This window comes from Ascaphus truei, chromosome 1, assembly GCF_040206685.1.
Source record: "Ascaphus truei isolate aAscTru1 chromosome 1, aAscTru1.hap1, whole genome shotgun sequence".
In the NCBI taxonomy this organism is placed as follows: domain Eukaryota; kingdom Metazoa; phylum Chordata; class Amphibia; order Anura; family Ascaphidae; genus Ascaphus; species Ascaphus truei.
In genome coordinates this window covers 320,040,712-320,067,210 of record NC_134483.1, presented here as the reverse complement: position 1 = coordinate 320,067,210, position 26,499 = coordinate 320,040,712, and positions in this window count along the sequence as shown.

The window sequence follows — 26,499 nt, the reverse complement described above, 5'->3', positions numbered from 1 at the left end:
TTCCATAACACCTGAATGCTCACTATGTAGTGTGTAAATAGTTATATCCAATCCACTTCTGACACACAAAGAAGACAAGCAACAGGGTACTAAAAGGCTAAGAGTGGTCCCTCAGTCAGTTCCCATAACTAGGGACAATGCCAATATATGGATAAAAAATCAGGAGAATAAGTCGAAAGGAGAGAGAATATCACAGTGTACAACCACTATGAAATAAAGCATAAACTGCTTGTGGTGCTCAGAAAGTTCAGGATAGATCAAGGTCAATCCATAGAGATATAACTGGCACACATCTTACTGTTGCAACAGTATGGACTATCCTATACCATCCCAGAGATATGAAACATGGAACCAGGGATGTGACAGTGATGCTGACGTATATCATTTTAATATTTGCATTCGTGGCAGGGAGACGAATGCAATGAGTCCAGATATGGGAGGTCTGATGAGTACTGGGGGACAGATATCCATTTGTCGCTCAGGTTTAGGGGTAAGATGGTTAGTCTTGTTGCGTCTGCCATGAGCACCTATATGTATTGGTGTGACTCACGTGTGTCTAAGTATTATAGAAGGAAAGTTATGAGTGGTTTTAGATATTGAGGAAAAGTGTAAATATCGTTTGTAAGGTTTTTTTTTTTTTACTGTGTCATAAAACTAACAATCTAACAGCTTATTTACGACAAGGGTGGGCTTATGTTGTTTCAATGGGGAAAATTTGTACTTGGCAAGGGTTTATGAAAATCCGATTTCAACGGAAGTGTGTTTGGGCCAAACATGTGAGTCTCACTTCTGCGCCCATGACCTCTCTGAGAGAAAACATATGGCATATGGTAATGTATAGGGCTCTCTGTTTTCTGTTTAATCCTTTTATTTTGAGAAACTATTCTGCATTTATTGTAATTACATGTTCTTGTAATCTAAGCACTGTATTTGTATATATATTAAACCATTTAATATGTGATGCTTTGGGCTCTGAATTAACTGTTTGCATGCTTTGGAGAGTGTATTTACATTTTATGACACATTTTGCTACAACAGATTTTTGTGTGTTAAGTGCATAGTTTTTTCTATCATAAACAGGGACCGGAGACCCAGGCAGTTTTATTAATATTACTGACTAACCTTCAAACTCAACCCACAAGTTAAGCATACCAACAGCCTGCACTCATGGTTACTGTCCCACACTCAGCCACTCCTACCACCCATTGTGGCCAAGCACTGCCATACACAGCACTTATTCCCTCACCTGCTGTCTCTGTAAATCTTCCACCATACCTCTTAGATTGTAAGCTCTTCGGGGCAGGGATTTCCTTTCTTATTGTCTGATTTTGCTGCATTTAATGTATCATTTTAATTCCCTGTACTGTATTCTTTGTGAAGCGCTGAGTACACTTTTGGCGTTATATAAAAAAAGATATACAATACAATACATCTTTTATTTGCATTTCTCGGATGGTGGAATTGTATATATATGATTGCAATTGAGTAAGGGGTTAATATTAACACATTGGAGGTAGCAGGTGAAAGGTGAGATGGCTAGAGCAGCCGTGTGTATTAACCCTGATTGAATATCTAAGTCACTTGCCCACATGTGTGCTGTTCGTGACAGGTGGTATATGGGGACGGATTTAGGGGACATATTACTAATTTGAGGGACCTTTGCGAAGGTGAAGCGTGGGACAGCTTGTGAGCTATGTATTAACCCTTCTTCTTTATGCAGGTCCCGTGCTCATGGGTGTGCTGTACGTGACATGTTCTGACTGCTGGAGGGCGCGCTGAGCGTCCTGCTGGGCGCACACACAGGAGCATTTATAAATGGCGTTGGAGCATCAGAAGTTCGAGGTGCCCTGTGTTTGAGGACATTTAAAGATGGCGGTGGGGAGATCGCATGATATGTCCATGGATAGGACAACTAAAGATGGCGTCGAAGAGGCGGAGAAATGTGAAGCGCCCTGCAGTGACATGTGTGGTGGCAGAGCGCCGGCATCGATTTATTTGTGGCCAGTGTCCCATTCTGCCATCTAAGAAGCTGTAGTTGCTAGTTATCAAAGTCCCCTGGTTATAAAACAAGAGCAATACTGCAAAAACAGCACTCGTTTTAACAAAGAAAACAAAATACAATGAATGCCACGAGAGACTTAAATAAATAGCTTAATTGCCTTTATTTAAACCTCCGTCACCTGCACCTTTTCAAGCCCTCTTGCAAGGAAAGCACCAGATCAAAAACCCAAACTCTTCCAGGGTTTATAAAAAAGAAAAAATATACATAGTGCAAACTTGCTAGAAATAGATAAGAAACGTGCTCAAATAGTACTACGAATTGCCCACTCATGTGGTATAACCACAATTCAGCCATTTTTCAAATACATAAACAGTTTTTGGGAGAGAGAAAGGGAGAGGGAGAACTTTTTTTTCCCAATTAAGAGCACCTATCACTATTTTTGCACTTGTTTCCTCTGTTCTACCCTCTTGTAAAGATAGAATACTCATGAAAATATGCATGTCTTCCACAGATCTCCAGACCTACTTGATATGTGGTTAAAGCAGCCTCCTTTACGCTACAGAAAATAATTCGGAGTAGTGACATGCCTTTGAGCAGCCAGTAGACATGCCACATTTAGGTCTTAGCTGACTGTAGCTTGTACTTGATTACATTAATTCTGTAGGATTTTGACTGGCGCACACATCCCCTGTAAGCTCAGAACCCAAACCCACCACACCATATATATTTGTGTCAAAAGGAATGCTACTGAGATTGTAGTAATCAAGTAATATAACAAGACGGAGTGGCTCAGTGAGCAAAGACACTGTCTGGCACTGAGTTTGAGGCAGAGGAACCTGGTTTAATTCCTGGTGTCGGCTCCTTGTGACCTTGGGCAAGTCACCTTATCTCCCTGTGCCCCAGGCACCATAAACATAGATTGTAAGCTCCATGGGGCAGGGACCTGTGCCTGCAAAATGTCTCTGTAAAGCGCTACATAAAAACTAGCAGCATTATACAATAACATGCTATTATTATAAGACACAAAAAGTGCTACATCCAATATGACAAATTATATAGTTAAATACTTATCTGTTTTTCTTTTCATAAGTGAGGGTCATTTAGTTAAAATCTTTGGCCAAAGTATTTAACTATATAATTTCTCATATTGGATGTAGCACTGGGGCTTGTTGTCTTTTCACTGGCGGCATGAAACAGCTCACAATGCTAAGTCTGAAACAGAAGCCCCCGAATCGGGCAGGCACCCTCGTAAAGGGCACAGTGACCAGCCCATTCCTCTGTGCTATTTTACCTACTGTAGGAGTCTGTCTGTGTGAAGGTTGCCAGGTACTGGAGATAACATGTCGGCAGGGAAGTTCAAACAGGATTCGCCCATGGGGTCATGAGGTAGTGGCCTCAGCAGTAGGGATACGTCTGATCAGTGAGGTGGGCAAATGGGGGACTGTGCTATGGGTCTTAAGTGGGAATTCCCATATTGGACCCCCAGAACTTTGGCAAATGTTTTCCCATGGACCCAACCTATACATGTATTTTTCTTCTACACAACGAAAAAAAGTAAAAATGTGTAAAAAAATAAATAAATTACAAAGTACATGCAGAGTAAAAATATTCTTATTGTTCTCATCATTTTGAGATGTCTTCTTCACAGCAGCAGCTCAGCCAGACCAGATTGAAGCAGTACCCCATTGGAAAGTGGACACTTTCCCAGACAGCAGATCAAAATCATGGGATCAGCTAGGCAGCTGGACCAGCAACCGAGGAAAGTTGGGCATATCAAAAATGCCAGGAGGGGTGGAGTATGGGGCACTGCTGTGTGGCTAACCCTCTGAAAAGCATGCCATATTATATGGTAAAGAATTGAGGGGGTGTGTGACATACAGTGGCGAGAAAACGTTTGTGAACCTCAATGATAATCACGGAAATTCCATTGTTTTTCCATGATAACGTGCTTGAATCAATACCACTGTTTTATTAAATATTCAATAGGGTTTATATTAACCAATTCCATGTCTTTTAAAACAAAATGATGTATGAATTAGACAAACAAGGAGTAAGAGTCAGGGTATGTGAAAAAGTAATTTAAACGCTCATTTTATCAGCTAAATTAACGGGGATAATTAAAATCAGGTGTTTAAATAATGAAGTAGACCTTCAGGAGTGAGTTTGCGAGGCCCCACCCTATATAAGCATCAGAAACGTTGTGAGTTTGGTCTTCAGCATACAGGTCTGTGGAAAGATGTCATGCCACAATCAAAATAAATCTCTGTAGACCTCAAAAAACAGTTATTGATGCTCATCAGTCTAGAAACAATTACAAAATAATTTCTAAGGATTTGGAGCTCCACCAATCCACTGTTATGGGGAGGGTGGGGTAAGAAGGGAATTGCCCTTGTGACAGTCGCATAAGGAGGAGGTGCTGGGAACTAGTAGTTATATTGAGACAAATCCTTGCCTAGGCAAGGGTAAGAAGAGGCCCCTTTTAACAGCACACTAAATCCAAAGAAATTATGAAGGATTTTAAATGTAACCTTTAATATATGATAAAGCTAATATAATGTTGGACATACACACATGCATTAAACATGAAAGTGACACAATTATGCTGATACTCAGGTGAAAACGCACTCCTTAGTTAGGGAGATGGGCTCAGGGGACCGGAGGTCCAAAAATAGCGTAAATGTCGTTAGTTGAGCAACAGTACAGTAGATAAATCCTTAAGTAAGGGAAAGTATATCTGATGGTAGAGAGGGGAATATACACAGTGATAATATAGACTTTTGTTGCTAAAGTGTTGCTGATCCGTGAATCAGGGCGCTCAGGACTCCCTATAAGGATTAGTATACTAATGATGTATACTTCCTCCCAAACCTGGCCCTCTTGATTACTGTAACCTCCTGCTGTCCGGCCTTTCTGCCTCTCACCTGCCTCCCCTACAATCTATCCTTAACGTTGCTGCCAGAATCTCTCTACTCTTTCCTAAATCTGTCTCAGCGTCTCGCCTGCTGAAATCCCTCTCCTGGCTTCCTATCAAATCTCGCATCTCGCACTCAATTCCCCTCCTCACTTTTAAAGCTTTACACTCTTCTGCCCCTTCTTACATCTCAGCCCTAATTTCTCGCTATGCACCATCCCGACTCTTACGTTCTGCTCAAGGGTGTCTTTTCTCTGCCCCCTTTGAATCTAAAGCCCTCTCCAGCCTTAAACCTTTCTCACTGACTGCCCCACACCTCTGGAATTTCCTTCCCCTCAATACTCAACTAACACCCTCTGTATCCACCTTTAAGACCCACCTTAAGACACACTTGATTAAAGAAGCATATGAGTAGCACCGTGGCTAATACTATACACGATACATACAGCTTAGCCCCTTGCAGACGCACTTACCTGAATTTCTTCCTACTGTCTTTGTATGTTCTCCCCACCAATTAGATTGTAAGCTCCTCGGAGCAGGGACTCCTCTTCCGAAATGTTACTTTTATTACTGAAGGCCAAAGAGTAAGGGGTTGAATCCTCCCCTAGCAATGCTCACTGGGAATAACCACATTTAAAGCACAGGCATAATAGCCTTTGAAGTCTTGTATTCCTTCCCAGAAAAAGACAGCATAATAAGTCTAGACCTCCATTATCCACATAAGTCAATGATGTCACAAATCGTGTCTAGTGTAACCATTCCTGGTGGACTTCCACTAGCCTTGATAGGTAAGTCTTATGTGGTTGTCAGTGGTTTGGGTTGCTGTATAAACACTGTGACACTTGGAGTAGCTGAATAATAAAAGTTACTCACTCAGTTGATGTTCTGGAGATCTATGTGCTGTCCACGTGCTCCTACCGGAGAGGGTGAACAAAATGCAGGAAATCGTAGGTGGCGGTGCAGCTGCCTTGGAAAGAACTATGACCAGAATTTGCAGTAAAAGCTAAGTACAAAGCTTAGTCCAAAGCTTAGTCCAAAGATGAGATGTCAACACCCTATTTCATAACCAGGTAAAGTAATCAGGCTCAACAGGTGAGGGATATAATTGACAAACATTGGGATGTATTAAGCCTAGATCCTGATCTTCTTCCCTTTATTAAAAATGGTCATAGAATGGTCTTTAAAAAGGCCAAAACATTAGGCAATTATCTCTCCCCAAGTCTATTTTCTTCAATTGATAATGTAAAATCTTCAACATTAAAAACCACAAAAGGTTTCTTCAGGTGTGGCACCTGTAAGATATGTAGATACAGCCCCGGCCAGCTTTAATCTAAAGCGGCTGCCTCCGCGGGTTAAAAATAGCGGCGGACGGCGCGCGGCTATCTTCGGCCGTTTTCGGCCGGTTTTCCCGCGCCTCGGGCGCTTTCAATAATAAGCGCCATTAGCGCTTATCTATTGAAGCGGCCGCCGCGCGGGAAACTCAGATTCAATCGGAGAAAAGCCTCGCGGGTGGCCCGCATTTAACCCGGCAAGCTTTAGATTAAAGCTGGCCAGGACAGTATGCTCATCCGTCCAAAACCATTGTAGCAAAGAATTTGAAAAAACCTCATGTTATTAAAACTTTCATAAATTGTAATACACAATTTGTAGTGTACTACATTTGGTGTAGATACATGAAGGGCTATGTAGGTAGAACTATCAGGCCCTTAAAACAACGCATGATGGAACATGTTAGATTCATTAAAAACAAGGAACTGAAACATCCGGTTTCAAAGCACTTTGTAGAATGTTCACAGGGCGGTATCAATAATTTCAAATTCATGGCAATTTGACATATTGAGGTCCCAAGACGGGGGGGAGACAGACTGAACACTCTTAATAAAAGACAGATGTTTTGGATGTTCTCGTTAGATACATTAGTTCCAGCCGGCATAAATGTCGTCTGGGAACTTCAACATTTTCTATATTAATAAATCTTTAAAAAAATGTATAATCTTTTGACTCTTATTCCATTATGAATTATGCAATAATGATATTAATTATGAGATATAATATTTTGAAATCAACTGTGAGAGATATGAGTTCAGTGTAATGATTACCACCTGAAGCTATACCATTGATAATGATCACCATTCCTCCATAAACGTGAATTATAATTTTCCCCAATTTAATTAGATTATTTTTTCAATATAGTAATATATGTGAAAATTAAAATATATACTTTACATATATTGTTTTGTGCTTATGTTTAAGATATTCATTATTGATTAGGGTGGTTAAATTTTATGTTTATTCATGATTTTTCTTTGTTTTTCTGTTTTATTATATTGTAAGGATTGAGATACAGTAACTATGTGATTTTAATTTTCTCAGTTCACTTTAACTTTAAGTGGTTTTTAATTATATACAGTCTATTAGTGACAGTGCTAGTGTATATGTTATGTTTTGTATTCATATTGCTGTTTTGCAATAATTTTTCAATCTTCTAATACATGTATAGTTTATTTCTTGCACAGTTTACTTATGCTGTATGTGTGTTGTAAAATACCGAGTTCCTAACTTCTCCATGTAGATTCGTTCTATTTATTATTCCAGCGGCTTATGGGTTAACTTCATTAATGGTTTTCATTATGAGAATTGTTATGAGGGCTAGCACTGTTTTGTTTAGCCCAGACGTCATTAGAGAGATAAGCCTTGGTCTCTCTTGGCGGCATGTTCCTTTAAAAATCTAGCTGAGCAGGGGTAAATGTGACAGAGCGTCCGTGTAAAGGGGCGTGATGACTCTCATTGGAGGAGTGCGCCGATACATCATGGGTGAAGCCAGGAACTATGGGTATTTAGGTTAGTCGATCGGTTTGCAAATTATACTCTTTGATAAAGCGTGAGTAACCACGCGAAACGCGTAAGAGGACTTTTTTGCTGCTTCCATATGTGCCAATAAATTTTTGCACTTAGCTTTTACTGCAAATTCTGGTCATAGTTCTTTCCAAGGCAGCTGCACCGCCACCTACAATTTCCTGCATTTTATGACTGAAGCACTTATTCCCATGATCTGTTATTTGTATTATTTGTTATTTATATGATTGTCACATGTATTACTAATGTGAAGTGCTATGTACACTAATGGTGCTATATAAATACATACATACATACATACATACATACATACATACATACATACATACATATCTAATAAACAGAGTGGCTAATAAGATAATTCAATCTAGCCACCAGTGTCTATTTATATAGCTGTACCAGTGTTTGGGTAACAGAATGTATATAAATCCTAAACCTTGTATCAGATGAATGTTTAAAAACACATGATAGAGCAGCAGAGAAGCATATGTTAATTACTTCAATCTATCTATATATATATTTTTGAAAACATTGTATGTCCCTGTGTCCCTGTGTCCAGGGGCAAACACATTGGACCTTTGGCCCGTCACTCTGCCTCAGGCCAATGAGATGGGTCCCTTGGCCCGCCCGCCCCCGCACACCTCTCATTGGCCGGTGTGGTCTAACACACACACACACAATGTGCACCAGCCGCCACCACCTCCCGTCCAGGTAAGTAACTAAACCGCCGCCTCACACCCCTGCGCCTCCAGCCTCCCCTCCTAGCTCACACCCCTGCCGGCGGGGCCTCAAACCCCTGCGCCTCCAGCCTCTCTTCCCGCCTTGCCTCCCAGCTCACACCCCTGCCGCAGGGCCGCCGAATCACACCCCGGTGCCTCCCGTCCCCTCACACCCCGGAGCCTCCCGCCTCAACCGGCCGGGACCAAGCAGGGGAGCGGACGGCCGGGACCAAGCGGCGGAGCGGACGGCCGGGACCAAGCGACGGAATGGACGGCCGGGACCAAGCGGCGGAACGGACGGCCGGTAGAGAGAGCGGGCGAACGTAGGAGTAGGAGCGAGCGGATGGGATCAAGTGGGTAAGCGGACGGCCGGGAGGGGGAGCGGGCAGCCCTCACCCCTCACCCGTACGACAGTCCCCTCACCCGTACCACACCAATTGCCTCCCGCCTCAGATCCGTGGGGGAGCGCACGCCGCATGCACGCGCCTCCGCTTGCTGAACATCCCCACCCACTCAGTCACCCACCCACTCAGTCACCCACCCACTCAGTCACCCACCCACTCAGTCACCCACCCACTCAGTCACCCACCCACTCAGTCACCCACCCACTCAGTCACCCACCCACTCACTCAGTCACCCACCCACTTAGTCACTCAGTCACCCACCCACTCAGTCACTCACCCACTCTGTCACCCACCCACTCAGTCAGTCAGTCACCCACGCAATGTAATCTTTTTTTCTGTATGACAATAAGAAAACAGTTACGTTAAAGTTGTGCGCTAAAAAGGGGGGAATCACAAACCTCCCACCCTCCAGTGAGCCACTGCTGCCGAGCTCTGAAGTGGGGGGTGGGAGGAAATCACTAACCAAAGGTGACCCACCGCTGCTAAGCTCTGAAGGGGGGGAGGGGATTACAACCCTCCTGCACACCCAGGGAGCCGCCCGATATCTGTCCAGGGGGGGGTGGGAGGGAATCCCGGCCGCCCCCCTCAGTGACCCGCCGCCGCCGAGCTATGAAGGCGGGGGAGGGGGGGAATTGGAGATGTGAAGGGGGGGAAATCACAGCTGTGGATGGGGGGGGAAATGGAGCTGTGAAAGGGGGGGAAATCGGACATGTGAACATGGGGGGGGACGCAGCTGTGAAGGGGGGGGAGCGGAAAGCGAGGGGAAGTGGGAAAATTAAATCCCGGGCAACGCTGGGTATATCAGCTAGTATATATATAAAAACTGACATAGTAAATGTGTTCCTAAGTTTATGATCTTTAACTATATTTAGGACTTAGCTTAAGATTTAATAACATTTTAGGTTTGAAATATGGGAAAAATGGGAAAATCCTAAGGCTACGGCCCCGCTGCCTGCGCTGCACGCGCGCCTGCGAGACTGGCGGCGCGTGAAGCCGAGTTCCCCGGTCTGCAGAGAGATGCAGGGGGAAAGACGGGGGTGCGTGACTGGGGAGTGATGGGGGCGCGGCCATGATGTCACCCGGCAGGTTCGCCCTCATTAGCTGAACCGCTGGGGTGTGTGGCCTAGCGCTCCGTCGCTAGGTCTAATCACAATTTTAATGTGAGTCTGAGAAACGCACCGCGCAGTGCGGCGGCCCCCCGTTGCAGCGGGACCTGCCCCATTGAGAGGCGGCTCTTGTCCCTGCAGCGCCCACCTTAGCGAGCGCTGCAGTAACCAGTGGGGACAAAGCCTAAGGGTTCACTGACATTCTCGCCACTGAATGACAAATTCTTTCCTTGCTGCAGTTTGTATGGTGGAGGGTTTTTGTCACTTAGTTTTACCCATATTTTACCCTCAATATAACCTTATAATGCCTGGTCAGCCTCTTTTCTAAAAGGAGTGTTACGTACTGTAGCATGACATTTATCTCCAAGGAAGGAGTTAGTACAATCACAATATCATACTATCTCTCAACTCACCTGACTGTAGGCACACACTTAGAAAGCACTTTGCATGAATTAGTCTGGTGCACAAGATCGCACCCAAGGGCAGGACTTTGGGTAGAGGTAAAGACCTGACTTTGAATTTTAGGGCACCTTAAAGCAAAGACTGGGCTGTAAAGAGGAATAATCACATTTGAAGATACCCCACATAAGGTCCAAAATAGCTACATGAAATGAATAGTGGGACAAAATAAATACACTATCATGATGCCTTTGGTGTTTATGGTTGTTTTAAAATGTAATACAGTAGAGACTGAGACTATTCTAACACAAACCAGTGGCAATCGCCAAAAAGATCCAGGTACACCCAGGTACATGCCTTAATTAAACTTGCCTTAAACTAGACCCAGCATTTCTGCATTGACTAATGGCCCATCAGATTAACAGCGGGGGTCCCTGGCAGTCCCATTCAAACTGAATGGGACTGCCATGGACCCCTGCTGTGTTAATCCTATGGGTCATTAGTCAATGCAGAAATGCCTTAAACTTGCCTTAAACTAGCCAGGTTACACCCAGCACGTACCCAGAATGTAACCAGGCTAGTTTAAGGCAAGCTTTAGAATACTCGGTGTCTCGTCTGTACATTTACCATAAACCGTTTATGAGTATTGGAAATGTAGGTCCAAAACATAACTCAAACATGGTTAAAAACGAATATGCCCGAATATACTGTACAATGCTACTTTAATTATGAGCTTACATCTGAGGAAAGCAAGCAGTGAAAATGCCACTGTTGCAGCGATTAGGGATGAATTATTAAGGTTTCTTTACAAAATCATAATGGTGACCACATTTAAGTGGTCCTGAAAATCAACAGTTCTCCAAAACAGAAAGATGTCTGGATGACGCTGGAAGCTTTTACAATTAACCATGTGATCAGTTGCATTGGATAACTCTTTTTACAAGAGAGTCTGGAATTTTTCCCAGCTCCTTAGTGACTTCCCAGAAGCCACATGCTTCCAGTGTGGAGATTGGCAGCACACTGCTCAACTTGTAGGATCTGGTTAGCTGTTGAAACATTTGCTTTTCTCTGTAATTTTTTTTATCATATACAAGAAAAACACTATAGGAGCCAAACTTAAATTAACATTTCATTAAAATCATAACTTCTAAAGCTTTTGCCAGCAAATTCCCATAAAAAAGTATAAGCATGTTTCCTAAAGCAGCAACCACCGAGAAAGCTGTATGAGTTTAACTCCTATTATGTATATCTTTATTTATATTGTGCCATCCATGTACATACAGTAGCGCTACCCAGCAGTAACACACATGACGTAATAATATAACACATAATGGGAATAAGCGCTTCAGACATAAAAGTAACAATAGGAAAAGGAGTTCCTGCTCCGAAGAGCTTACAATCAAAGTGGTAGTATTTCTCCCCCTGAGAATATCCTGCTCTTTTTTTTCTTGTACTATTTTTTTCCAATGTTAAAAAACAGGATTTTCTGAATATCTAGCTTCTGAGGTGACCATAGTAGCCTTTAGTTTGCACTGGGCTCTGGTGTGAGCTCCATTTTAACCACCGGGGCACTTGATATTTCAAACACATACTTCCCGATGCAAAGCATCCCGTTTTGAAAATGAAAACAGTATTTAAAAGGACAAGACGATATCTCTTAAAATGCAAAAAGATCGTGATCAGCACAGACTATTGCTTTTGAGGGATGTAACGACTTTTTACTAGAGTCAAACCATGATGAATCTCAAAGTTTCTTTTTTTTACCAGTCCTCCATGAGACTAGTGCTCGCAACAAACAGGACAGAACCATGAGGCCAAGGGGGGGATGCACTGACCCGGAGCCGCGAAGCTGCATCCGAATGCAGGACTCATCGTTGTGGGTAGCTGGGTCAGGGTAGGAGAGGGCGGAGTAGTAGAAGGACAAGCCGAGGTCTAAGAGTGGAGATTTGCGGATAGGAGAGATCACTAGCCAAGTCAGGGTCTGAGACAGCAGCGGAGGCAAGGCAGGGCTAGGCAAGTTCTTGCGACCAGCAAACGTCACATGAGACTATGCTCAGCCAACTTTTACAAAGTACAGACCTGCTCCATTTATAAGTATTAACGAGCTCCAACGGTGTGTCTGCACCATCATACAGGCCTTGATACCCAGAAATGGGTGACCGTAGCACCAGACACTGACATACAACCATGACATACTCCTTGAAAAAACGCCTTAGGGGGCGTGAAACACGTGGGAAGAGAGTTCATTCACTGTTTGTTCCTGTTTTTTTGTGTTAAATTGTTTTTATTTTCATTTTGCTGGTGAGCTTTCCTATTTTTTCGCCTTGAGGAGCAGCTGTTATTTTGATCTATTTTTTGTTCCTTAACCCCTGCATTGCCTTAGCGGCTAGCCGCTAAGCTAATGAAGCCGCTTTAATGTATTTTTTTTAATAGTGTGCGGGAGCAGGGGGTCTCCTGAGCTGAACTGCTTTGATTTCTGGATCAGGAACGCCCTGCTTCCCCAGTTAAAGGCCCCAATATGGGGCACCGGATGACACTCTCGCCACCATTTTTAAAGCATCTGCGTCACATGACGCGGGACATTTAAATAATGGAGGAGATACCGGCACCCCATATCTGGGTAGTAACTTGGGAAGAAGGGGGTCCCCGAGGCGGAAATCAATGCGGTACATATCGGGAGACCCCCTGCTCCCGCACACTATTAATAAAAATTATATTAATGCAGCTTCATTACCGTAGCAGATAGCCGCTACGGTAATAAATTATTTTTTATTGTTATTGGTGTTTTGATACTAGTGTAGATGAGCAGGGGGTCTCCTGAGCTGAACCGCGTTGGTTTCAGCCTCGGGTACCCCGATCTTCATGAGATACAGACCCCGTTATGGGGTGCCAGTATCCCCTGCAGGATTTAAATCCCCCGGTCACGTGACGCGGGTGCTTTAAAAGCACAGGGGATACCAGCACACCCTAATGGGGCCTGTATCTCATGAAGTAGCGGGTACCCGAGGCTGAAACCAATGCGGTTCAGCTCAGGAGACCCCCTGCATATGCACACTAGTCTTAAAATGTATATGTATACTGTACGATCACCTGTAAGAGTCGTGCACGGAGACGCAGTGTCTCCATGCAGCTCTTACAGGCTGCTTTTTTTTCCAATCAGTTTGATCTTGGAGCCTGCGAGGAAGCTCCCCTTCCCTCCCCCAACCCACATATAAATAAACACACAACAAAGGGTCTGGAGGTACAAAGGCCACGGCTTTATTTACACAAATAACCCTGGTAAGTGTCAACCCTGCCAGCATGCTCTCCCCCCGGGTAAAGGCTGATGGCACCCCAACCATGGCCCGCAAGACCCACCAAGCCGGGCGCCTGATGGCACACAACAACGGCCCGCACACCCACCAAGCCGGGCGCCCGATGGCACACCACCACGGCCCGCACACCCACCAAGCCGGGCGCCTGATTGCCCGGCCGTTAAGCGATATGATGAAGTCCAGGGAATCACGCACAAATGAGCCCTGCCGACTCTCTAACGCCAGCCACCACAAGGCTTTAGGGGTTATGTGCACCATAGAGCCCCCGCTGGCAAGGTTAACGAACACCTACACCCTCCCCCCAACAGCCGCCGTGACATAGGCAACACATGCCATGCAGTGCCCACCTCAAACATGGCAGACATAGTTACATCGTAGATGAGGTTGAAAAGACATACGTCCATCAAGTCCAACCCACGCCAAATCCAGACAGATACTTTATCCTGTATCCTCACCTACAGTATTTTGATCCAGAGGAAGGCTAACAAAAAACCCCAGTGATATAACACAAGGGGGAAAATAAATTCCTTCCCGACTCCAAGAATTGGCAATCAGATTACTCCCTGGATCAACATCCTTCCCATGTATACTTATTTCTGAAAAAGTAGAAAATACAACATAATGTACAATATATTATACGATTGTCATGGTATTACCCAAACAAAGAGACGGGTGGGCAGGAACTTCTTCCCAGGGAGCAGGCTGCCCTCCCTCCCCTGCGCTCCTTGGAATCCCCTTAGCTCCGTCCCCCCCGTGACACTGGGGAAGGGGAGGGGAAACAGCATGCAATCCAGCCAAACTGGAGGGGAGAGGGGAAGCAGCACGTGAATCGGCACCAAAGGTGTGGAGGAGGGGGAGGGAAGAGAGGGGAGCCTAGTCCCTGAGGTCAGGTGCCCCGTCGCACTTTAGATTTTTAAGCAGGGGGGAAAAACAGGTTGTGCGATCGGGCATGTTTTTACCCGCACCTAACCAAATGCGCTTCACTTCCTAGTGAATCCCACGTGTAGCTTCATTTTTTATCGTGGGATTACAAATTTCCCAATCGGGCGCAAAAGCTCACTGCTTAGGGAATCGCCCCCAGTGTTCTGGCCACAATTGTCTGCTCAGTTGCATACCTATTTATTGAATTAAGTAGAAATAGCCATGTTAGTCCAGTTGCAATAGTGCAAAATAAATTGGTACTACAGCAGGCCTGCACAACTTGTAAAGCGAGAAGGGCCGAACTACTCCAAGGAAAACAGATTCGGGCCGTATGGGTAAAATCATCATCATCATCATATCTCCTCCAGCACCCCTCATCGTCCTCATATATCTCCCCCAGCACGCCTCATCAACAACCTTTGCGAGACTCATCCTCTATCTCACACCCTCATCTCTCCCCCTTACCCATACACAATACTCCCCCTCCACATAACACACAATACCACCCTGCAGATCACACACATCAACCCCCCTGCACCTCACCTCACATCACTCGCCTGCACCTCACATCACATCACTCCCCTGCACCTCACATCACTCCCCTGCACCTCACATCACCCCCCTGCACCTCACCTCACATCACCCCCCTGCACCTTACATCACCCCCTGCACCTCACCTCACATCACCCCACTACACCTCCCCCCTGCACCCCCACTGAACCTCACCTCCCACCCTGCACCTCACCTCCCTCCCTGCACCTCACCTCCCCCCCTTGCACCTCACCTCCCCCCCTGCACCTCACCGCCCCACTGCACCTCACCTCCCCCCCTGCACCTCACCTCGCCCCCTCCCCTGCACCTCTCCTTCCCCCCCTCCCCCCCTCCCCTGCACCTCACCTTCCCCCCCCCTCCCCTGCACCTCACCTTCCCCCCCTCCCATGCACCTCACCTTCCCCTCTCCCCTGCATCTCACCTTACTCTCCCCCTACACCTCACATCACGTAGCAGCAGAGCAGGCAGGACTAGCACGCCCGCAAGCAACGGGCACAGGAAGTGCCACATGCATAGAGTGTGCAGTCCTGAGAGCAGGCTCAAGGGGGAGGAGGAGGGGGAGAGCGGGCTCCCGGGCAGGGTGAAAGTTGGCTCGCGAGGGGGAAAGCGGGCTCGCGATGGGGAAAGCAGGCTCGCGAGGGGGAAAGCGGGCTCGCGAGGGGGAAAGCGGGCTCGCGGGGGGGAGAGCAGGCTAGGGAGGGAGGATGACGGGGAAAGTGTTGTGCAGGCCTGTACTACAGTATTAGGTGATATCATAATGATAATATCAATTGTTAGCCCAAATAGAAAAGGCATCACCTAATATTGAAGTACTTAGTTACTGTGCACTATCACTTCTTCAATAACAATGACCCGGGACGCTTATCTGTATAAAGGGGTTTTCAAATGGATGCTATAGTAGGTGGCTAGTTAGAGAAATATGAGCTCCAGTGTGTGTGTGTGTCAGTAGCAGTGTTTATGGGTGTAGCATGTGTGTGTAGCAACAGAGTTTGTGTGTGTGTAGATCTGCTGTGTGTGTAGAGCTGCTGCTGTGTGTGTAGAGGTGCTGTGTAGTGAGTGTAGAGGAGTTGCTGTGTTGTGTGTCTAGAGCTCGTGTGTGTGTGTGTGTGTGTGTGTGTGTGTGTGTGTGTGTGTGTGTGTGTGTGTGTGTGTGTGTGTGTGTGTGTGTGTGTGTGTGTGTGTGTGTGTGTGTGTGTGTGTGTGTGTGTGTGTAGAGGCACTGTGTTGTGTGTGTTTGTGTACACAGAGAGGGCGGCAGTGTGTGGATATAGATATCTGCAGTGTAAGAGTATATAGAGGTGGTTTCATGTATTTACCATTTTATTTGAATTAAAAAAAATCTATTTAACTATACAAAAGTGTCTATTATTTCTGAAATAAGCCTACATTTAGCCTATAATAGTAATAATCCCCTCAGAACAGGGCATTACTGGCCAATAATGCCCTGGCTGGGTTAAAGTCCCTCGGCTTCGCCTCGGGCCTTCAACTCTTCTAGCCAGGGCATTATTGGCCTGTAATTACTTAAGTAATATTACTGTGTAGCAACGCCAATATAAATAGTAAGAGGAAAATATTTGGCTCTGAAAAGTTTGAGGTTTAGGTTTTAGGTTTTTTCTTTTACTACTTCATACAGTGACGAAAGAAATCATTGAAAACAGATGTGGCATCTGTGTCCTGGGACAGGATTCATATTTCTGTTTACCCCCACTTCGCAGCTTCTGCCTGTCAGTTCCTTTTTTTAGCTGCATGTATATTTGCTCTGAAAACACACAGTGCCCGTGTGATAGACACAATGTTGCAATCCCTGCCTCTGTACATTTAGTCAGTGGGTTGTTATAGCAACCTCTGAGATCCTTCTCAGAATGGGCTATTCTGCTCTCCCTCCTGTCTTTGCTGACAGTTAGTTTAGTCCCATCTCACTTATTGTGGGACCCTTGCTCCTCACTTCCTTTTCCTTCCTTCACTGGCTGAGTGAGTAACCCCTAATGCTACACACTCCATGGCAAGGCCATTCTGTTTTACCTGCCTCTGATTACAAAGCAACTACACAGAGAAGCACTTTCTCATCACATCATACCATCTGCAAGCACCTGTATATATCTTATGCCTTTCCAATAAAGTTAAGAAAATATCACAGGACTTGGGGCCTCATGCAGTAAGCGTTGATAAGGGAATTATCGCCATTTTATAGCCAAAATTGGGTTTGAGATTCAGTAAGCGCCGATAAGTGCTTGATTTCGCCAGGTTTCGGAGCCGATTATTTTGTTATGGCCAGTCGGCTGCCGATAAGCCTGTTTTCGCCACTGATCGCCACTTTTTTAAATCGGCTGGATTCAACAAAAAAAAACAGCTTATCGGGGCTGATCGGCACTACGAAATTGAGATGTTATGGCCAATTTCTCCCGCCAACTAAAGTTGGCAGTTTGGAGGGGAGAACGATCGCTAAGGCTGCCGCAACGGCACTTAGAAAAAAAAAATCTTCTGTACATCAATGGAGTCAATGGAGCGGGGACGTATAACAGTATAGTACTGTTTACGTTTCATTGCTCACAATACAAACGTCATTTGCATTACAGTGTGGGGGCATTCCCTGCATTGTGTCACAGCTGACGTGTATTATTTGCATAACATTATACTTTTACATGTTTTCAGCATTTGCGGGTCACATTACTCATCATGTGATGATGTGTCAAGGGAAAATACTATACTCAACTCTTAAAGGAGAACCTCACATCATATCACACATTTTACTGAACTGAGCGACAATTATTTACATGATGTTACACATGTCACACATCTAACACATACACCGTATATTCATGTTCTTTTACATTACACAATGCTTGTAATGTGTCACGCATCTTTAAACGTTCATGTACATCTAAATTCTCATGTTTACATCTACGTTTGGTCCTCCCTATTTTCATGACGTCACTTATTGGACGCTCAATCACATTGCATGTTTACATTGTAACCGTTGCATGACAAGCACTTCAACCTAACTTATACACACATGTACAGTAATTCATCATTGGGACACCTTGTAAACTCATTCTATAGCAACTATCCTCCTTACAGAAATGCATGCATATGCACACGACTATTCATTGTTGTCAACATGTCACAATAACATGGCTAATTACACATGTTACACAAAACTTTTCCCACGTCAATCTCAGCCTTTTTGTCTAATTACATGACTGACTGTTGCGTTCAGAAGTTTTACATGCATTGCACATGCAACTATTTATTTGCAAGCAATGTTTGTACAAAGCTTCACGTCACATCATTGGCAAATATCATCATTCCCTGCAGAATACACACAACAAATACTTATAACAACAACTGCACACAGCTTGCCACAGAAGTACTTTATTATGTTAATGTAACACCTTGCATTTTACTATGTCACCTGACATCATCACATACCTATTTAAAGGACGCCCATTACCTGCTCATTCACAGCTACTCATTTCAAAATGTTGCGATTGTTTAGGAGACGGAGGAACATTCTTTTTCATGACATGCTTGCTGATCAAGAGAATTATATAGGGCAAGGGAGGGACACACCGAGGGACAGTGACAGGGACAGTCACGCGGATACGACAGGGACAGGGAGAGGGACAGGCCGAGGGACAGGTAGAGGGACAGGAGATCAGAGGAGAAGACAGAGGAGACAAGTTGTGCCTCGTCCGCGTCTGTACAGGGAGAGAACCCTGTTAGATGGGATGAGTGAGGAGGAGATTGTAAGTCGCTATCGTTTGAGTTCAGCAGCAATCTTATCTCTTTATCAGGAGATAAGGGGAGATTTAGATTTTTTCACAGCCAGAGGTCGTGCAGTCCCTGGGCTTGTTAAAATGCTGTGCTCATTACATTATCTTGCTTCCGCGTCATACCAGACAACTGTGGGCATAGTGGGCGGGGTCTCGCAATCTACATTCTCGCGGGCCTTGACCCAGTTTCTCTATGCACTCAATAGACGCGCTAGGAATTATATTCATTTTCCTACAGAGGCGACAGAGTGGCTGGAAGTCAGGACTGGCTTTTATAATATAGCAGGGATACCATGTGTGCTGGGTGCAATCGATTGCACACATGTTGCTTTGATTGCACCTAGTCAGAGTGAGCATGTGTACCGCAATCGTAAGCACTACCATTCACTCAATGTACAGGTGGTATGTGATGCGACGATGAGGATAATGCATGTGATACCCAAATTCCCTGGTTCCAGTCACGATTCCTCTATCCTGAGGAACTCTTCAGTCTTCCATGCGTTCGAAGAGGGACATTTTGAACATGGTTGGCTGCTGGGTGAGTACACATTTACATGTTCTAACACAAAACACATTTTTATTTAGGAATGTTGGCATTGTACAATTTGATCACTAATGTCAGCTTATGTGTGCTCCATTCATTATAGGTGACTCAGGATACGGAATTAGGCCGTGGCTCTTGACTCCGGTGCTAAACCCTCAAACTGAAGCAGAGGAGAGGTACAATGCAGCCCATATATCTACAAGATCTGTTATAGAGAGGACATTTGGCCTACTCAAGACCAGATTTAGGTGTCTGGACAGAACTGGTGGGGCTCTTCTATACAAGCCTCAAAAAGTGTCTGATATTATCCTTGCCTGTTGCATTTTGCACAATGTTGCACTCAGGCACAATGTACAATCAGACCTAGCTGAGCCTTTGGTAGACGAGCATCCCACCCATGTAGCTGCTGAAAATGAACAAACAGCCAGTGGTGGCCAGACACGCCAGAATCTCATCAATTCATTTTTTTCTTGTAAGTAAAAACATATATGTTCCAAGTTCTACTTTTATACTTACATTATGTTATCTTAACAATAATGTTTTTTTATATACCCTTCTGGTAGGACACAGATGAATATGGGTTGCACACCTTTCTTTTCTCTGCTGTGTGCACAAAGGGATGTGGCACCGGTATGTTATTGTTGCACAGGTTATATAATCCCTCTTCAATTGTACTTTAGTTGTGTGTATGTGAATACAACTGGGGTAACAAAGCACTAATATTTTAGCATTGTGTTGTTCCTTATGCTAACACAATACACATATTATGCCCATACTCATTCATGCTTCTAGTATGCTTACATACAATGTTATTGGTGCAGTGTAACATGTACATCCATATGATGTGTACACCAGGCTGATTTACATTTTGAATGTGATTAAATATACATGGTGTTGCACATTTAACACCAAATACACACTTTGCTGTGTTGTTTACGGTACTGAAGATGGCATGTCAATGTTTGCAAGTTATATATTGTTCCTTTGCATTATAGGTATATCTCCAGTATGACTGATCATGGTATGTATATTTGCTGACATCTCTCATAAGATGTGACTACATCAATCTTCCTATAATTATTTGAAGTCAAAACCCAACATATTGGTTTAAACACAAATGTAACATATATGTACTTTCTGTATCATGTATATGCATTTAGCTACTCTTGAGCTTTCATGTGCATTGTATTAGAAAATGATTACTCCCATTTCATCACATTTTATGTATGTTTCCTTATAAATTCCATTAATGTAATATAGAGGTGTTTGGAGACAAGGGGATAACTGTACTTATTTGTTTACTTACGGGAGCTCATTCATCACGGATGAAATTGACTGATCATAACACTCCATGCATGAATGCCTGTAATCACAACAATGCGTACTACATCTTATATTTAGCAATGTAGGTGTTTTTTAATGCTAGGAATTAATAGTCAACATTAATTTAAATTTGTGACATGTGTATGTATAAGTCACACGTGTGTGGATGTGTCCTACATGTACCAAGTGTAAAACTGTTAACAGAAAAGACAATTTTGTCGCAAATGTTACTGTCATTTAGCATTTCTAATTTACCAATATGACAATGTTGGTAATATTTTTGGAATATAAATCACGTCACTTCATCATTATCATGATGATAATTATCAAGTATTCTCACAATTGTAACGTCAATCACGTGCACATTAGCATAGACACACTTTTTAAGACAACTGTTTGTGTCTGTATCAATTTGTGTAGGATCCATGTATAACACCGACAAATGATAACACCAGCTTTATTATGGTAGCTTATATCATCATATTGACTATACTATGTATTTTTAGAACGTTTAATAAACACAGTAAACTATAGTTAGTTAGGTTAATGAAATATACACAGAAACGTACTTCATTACATGATGTTGATGTAATATTCAGAACATCATGCATTGTAGGGGACCACAACATCTGGCCAATAACATTATTTGCTACAGTCCCAAACCATTTTATCAACATACCCATGTAACAAGAGATTTTTAACAATAAATGGCTAGTTGGTTGTAAGTGTCCTTTACATTGGGAGAAGGAGTGGCTCAGTGAGTAAAGACACACACTGGCACTGAGAGTTTGAAGCAGGGGAGTCTGGTTCAATTCCCGGTGTCGGCTCCTTGTGACCTTGGGCAAGTCACTTTATCTCCCTGTGCCTCAGGCGGCAAAAAATAAATTGTAAGTTCCACGGGCCAGGGACCTCAGCCTGAAAAATGTGTCTGTAAAGCGCTGTGTACAACTAGCAGCGCTATACATGAACATGCTCATATTATAATTATTATTATTCTTATTATTATTGTTACATAGTTTCGACAGTCATACGTTCCATTACACAATAGAATACACAAATGTGTTAGCAGAGTGGGAATGGTTGTTATATATAAAACACACCATGCCATAAAATGATAGTAGTCATTAAAGAACACTCAATAAAAATTCATGAGGCACTCTTTTGCAACATCATTATGTTAATTAAGTGCTTATGCAATATAGGCATAAGGGTATCACATTTTTAATTGTTTGTTAATAAGCGCTGCAAGCAATATAAAATTAGTTCCATATGTAGTATAGTAGTCGGTGGCTCCTCCTCACAATCATCTCATATAAAGGTAGACTCTTCTGAAATCATACATTGATCCGATTGTATCTTCCCTGACATCTCTGAAATACAGCAAACACATGATGGTCAAATATGGCACCTTACTATATATGTATCCGTGACAACGCGTTACACAGCTCTATATGATTGTGTACATACACACGTCACTCACTTATATGTTAGAAGTACAAGTGTACATCAGTATGTAATGTTTCTTTAAATTTGTAGCAGGCATAACTATGTATATGAAGTGAACGTTGCCTGTATACTGAAAAATGTGCGCGCACATCTTAGTGTGCGCACGCACTTCACGCTTGGCTGCACTAACTGTTAGCGCATGCGCAAAACAAAGCGTACGTTGTGCGTTCAATACATCTTGAAAATACCATTAAACATAAAATCTTTATTTCAAATACAATGAATACGAAACTACATTCGTTCTAAACGAGTACATCTGTATTCTTTTTAAACAGACGTGTTTGGACAGAAAGGACGGCCGATAACACAATGCGCAAATGCAATACGTGTGACGTCATGTTAAACCAGCGTGAAACGCACGCTAACACTCCTCCCACTCAATTAACATTCGGCTAACGCCCAGTTGACGCCTACAAACACTGAGCCGCACACATGACACACTGCAGTTACCGTTACTATAACAAAACATGACAGCCAATAGGCTTTGAGGCGCGCACGTCGCTTGGGGGCGGGACTTACATCCGTAATCCTTTTTAAGGACGCCTTGGGCCATGACAAGGGTCCCACGTCATACGTGGTGGACCCGCTTTTAAATGTTGTAGATGTTGCATGATAACAAAACAGGTATGTGTTAGAGTTATGGTAAAATGTTGCTAATATGTTTAAAGTGATAGGAAAGTACGTATATTTATTCCGTCAGCAATGTGTACTACTCTTTCAGGTTCTACTATATTGTATTCGGAAACAATTTCTTTGTGATCGCTACATGTTATGCAGTCTGCAATGTTACGCTGTATCCACGCATTGAAAGGGAAAATGGTGGTTACAAAAAAAACAAACATTTAAACGCAGAGTCAACCCATAACGGTTGTTATATTTACCATTCTTCTAGAATTAACTCTTCGTCTGGCTGCAACTGGTCGCTCCAGAAATGCAAGGCTTTTTCATCCATGCTTGACCCACCCGCTGAATCCAGTATGACACACATCTCCTCCATGAAGCACTCATAGGAATCGCCACTGCTTTCTTCAAACAATTGGTCGGGAGGTAGGTTCATTTCTTCGGGTACCCATTCCAATGCATTTTCAGCTGAAAGGCTTGGTACATAATCATAGTAGTTTTGTTGTTGTACAATGTGGGTTTCAGGAATGGAGGGTGCAGATATTGCAGCAGGTATCGATTCACACGGAACAGTAGTAGCGGATCCATTGCTATTGGCATTAGGAATAAATATGCCTTTAACCACAATATATGTGCCCTCTTTCACGGTGAAATGTTTTTCTTTGGCAATCTTCCAGAAACCATAGTTGTCTTCTAGCTTATCCTGCACACGTTCAAAAAAGTCATTAGTTGATAAAGTGAATCTTATTGAGGAATTAAAATTGCGCGCATGCCCACGGTCTTGGTAATAAGGATATTTTGCTCGAATCAAATCATAGATTTGGCGTGTGCTCGCTTGGTGTCCGCAAGTTCTCAAAATAGCTTCTGATACCATGTATTTATACCCTAAATTCGGATTCATATTTTTAACGAATTCATCAGCCATTGCAGATTAGCACAAAAGATGTGTGCAGGTATCTGTTCTTTGCTCATCAAAATGAAACTGCTCAATGGCTAACAAATTGCTGTGTTTCCTTTTCAAGGTCAACAAAACTATAAACTGTAACTCCTTATTTCAAACGCCAATTGGATGTGTAGTTTTAATTGCTTCAACATTTGTGGTTTGTGATAGCCGCATGTGGGACAAACATGTATCCTTTTTTTATCTCGTTTCTGAAAACATTCCTACACTTTTAATTCAGTAACATTGAGTTTTCGTGACAAATAACAAAGAGCACTGTGTGAAAATAGTGCTTAGACAGCCATATCAGTAAATACACACACCTGCAAAATGAAATGTTTTTTTCCCGCATACATTTCTGTGTGTATTTGAAAGTCTGGTTAACTCCCTGTCTGCATGAGTTTAAATACGTGTGTATCTATATATATGTAGCCAGGTCACCCTTTGCCCCCTGCGACCCCCTCGGGAGCCTCCGTGGGCACAAGCGATGCTGGGTACTGCCGGAGGCCAGCGGCAGACCCGACGGCCATCCCAAGGGTGGGGGCCGTTGCAGGGAGCGGTGCGCTGTCTCCGCGAGCGGGCCGGTTGCCGGGGACGCGATCGGGCCGTTGCTAAGGCCGCGGTCGCGTCTCTAAGGTCCCGGCGGCCGGCGAGGAGAGCGCCGCCATTGCGCTTCAAGTCGCGCATGCGCAGTGATCGCGCGAGGGCAGGAGAGCCCCAGATAGGTCGCGCATGCGCAGATAGGGGTAGGGAGCTAAGGCAGCTCTTAGGAGGTCGCGCGAGAGTAGGGAAGCATAGGGAGAGCTTGAGGCGGCCATTAGGAGTTAGTGTAGGCAGAGGGGAGGAACGCACGCGGTCCCAATGTTATTGTAGGGGCCTCGGGACTACAATTCCCATGAGGCATAGCGAGGCAGGCACCAGGTGCTTGATAGGAGCCAATAGAGATGTAGGACTGCCCTGGAGGTACAAAGAGATACATTTCCCGGGCTTTGCATGAGTCACGTCAGTCAGGAAGAAGCAGAGCAAGGAGGCAGACAAGGGAAGGAGGTAGGGTACAGGAGAGAGGGACTCCCCTGTATTAGGCCAGCACCCCCTTTGGTCCAGGATAGCTCAGCTCCCCAGTAAGGTGAGTGTTGCCAGGGGCAGCCCTCAGGTTAGGGACCCTGCCACTTACATTAGTGGGAGCTGAGAGAAGGAAGTCTGCAGTTAGAGAGTTGGAGTCAGGGAGCTGTTAGGGAAGTAGGGTGTAGGGAGCGAGTGCAGCTTCTGCCCCATATAGGTACCTACACTCCAGGTAGACCCCAACTCCCCACTAGTTGGGTGGGTAACTGTTCAGAAGGTGATAGAGAGTTGGAGCTAGGGAGCTGTGAGGGAAGAAGGGTGCGGGGAGTGAGAGAAGCTCCTGCACCCCATAGGTACCCACACCCCAGGTAGGCCCCAACCCCCCGCTAGCGTAGTGGGTTAAGTACTGAGGGAGGCCCAAGATAGGGACGCTGCCCTTAGTGTTGTTAGAGTGCTGCCTTGTCAGGGTCACAGCGAGCAGTGCTGTGAGGTCTGATAGGCAGGCACCTTGTTGCGCAGCACGTTGGCTGCAGCCTCCAGTGAGTTACAGCTTGCTGCGGTAGGCGCTGGGACTAGTCAGAGAGTAGTGGGTCTGGAGAAGGGCTATAGCTGTTCTAGTCACCTTGAGGTAGCGCTAGGGGTAGGATGCCTGAAGGGATAGCCTGTTAACGAGGTCAGGAATTCTGGAGAGGATCTGCACTAGGCTAGCCAACAGTAGGTAGACGCCCAAGTACTGCATGGAAGAGTACTCTAGTCCATTCCAGATCACTTACCGAAGGGACTTGGGTAGTTGGGGGAGTGGGACAGGTCATTACCCCTGCAGGCCCTAGGAGTTCCCCAAGCCACTACAGGTTGCTGTACTACAGGGACAGGCCCTAGGTTAGGGTTCCTGTCACGTTAGTACCATTTATATAGATAGGGACACAGCGGTTGCTGCTGTTCCTGTGGAAGCGGTCGGACCCACGTTGGGGTCCACAGAGACGATTCCAGAGTGGGACCGCCCTAGTGGTCCGCACGTGCAAGGAGTTCGGTTGGAGGATCAGACGGACTCATCACCCGTCTGACCCTTTGAGAAGTTTGTTGCTGACCCGAGCACCGGAGTGCTCGGCAGGTATTATACCATCACATGTGCACCAACAGGCCTAGAGGTTCTTAGTGACTGCGCAGTCACCCATTGACTATCTCTGTAGGAGTACGGGACATTGGGTGGGGTTCTTGGGACACTGGGTGGGATCACCTAGTGTTTGGGAATCGTCCTGCGAGACGTCACTGTTAGTGTCTCACCGTGAGAGAGACACCGGTTATCATTATTATTCGTTAGTAAAGTTCTTAGTTATATAATCACTGTGTGTGTGGTTTCTGATTGGGTTCCTATGTAGGGTCATTCTACACTTCCATAGAATCCTACACAGGTGGAGGCGCTGAAAGAAGATTCGTTCCAGAGGATTCACCCCAGGCTCTCATTAGCGGAGGTTCAGACCTCCTGTGAGCCTGCAGGTATACGCACCACACCGGTAACACCGCATGTTCTACTCACCCACACTAT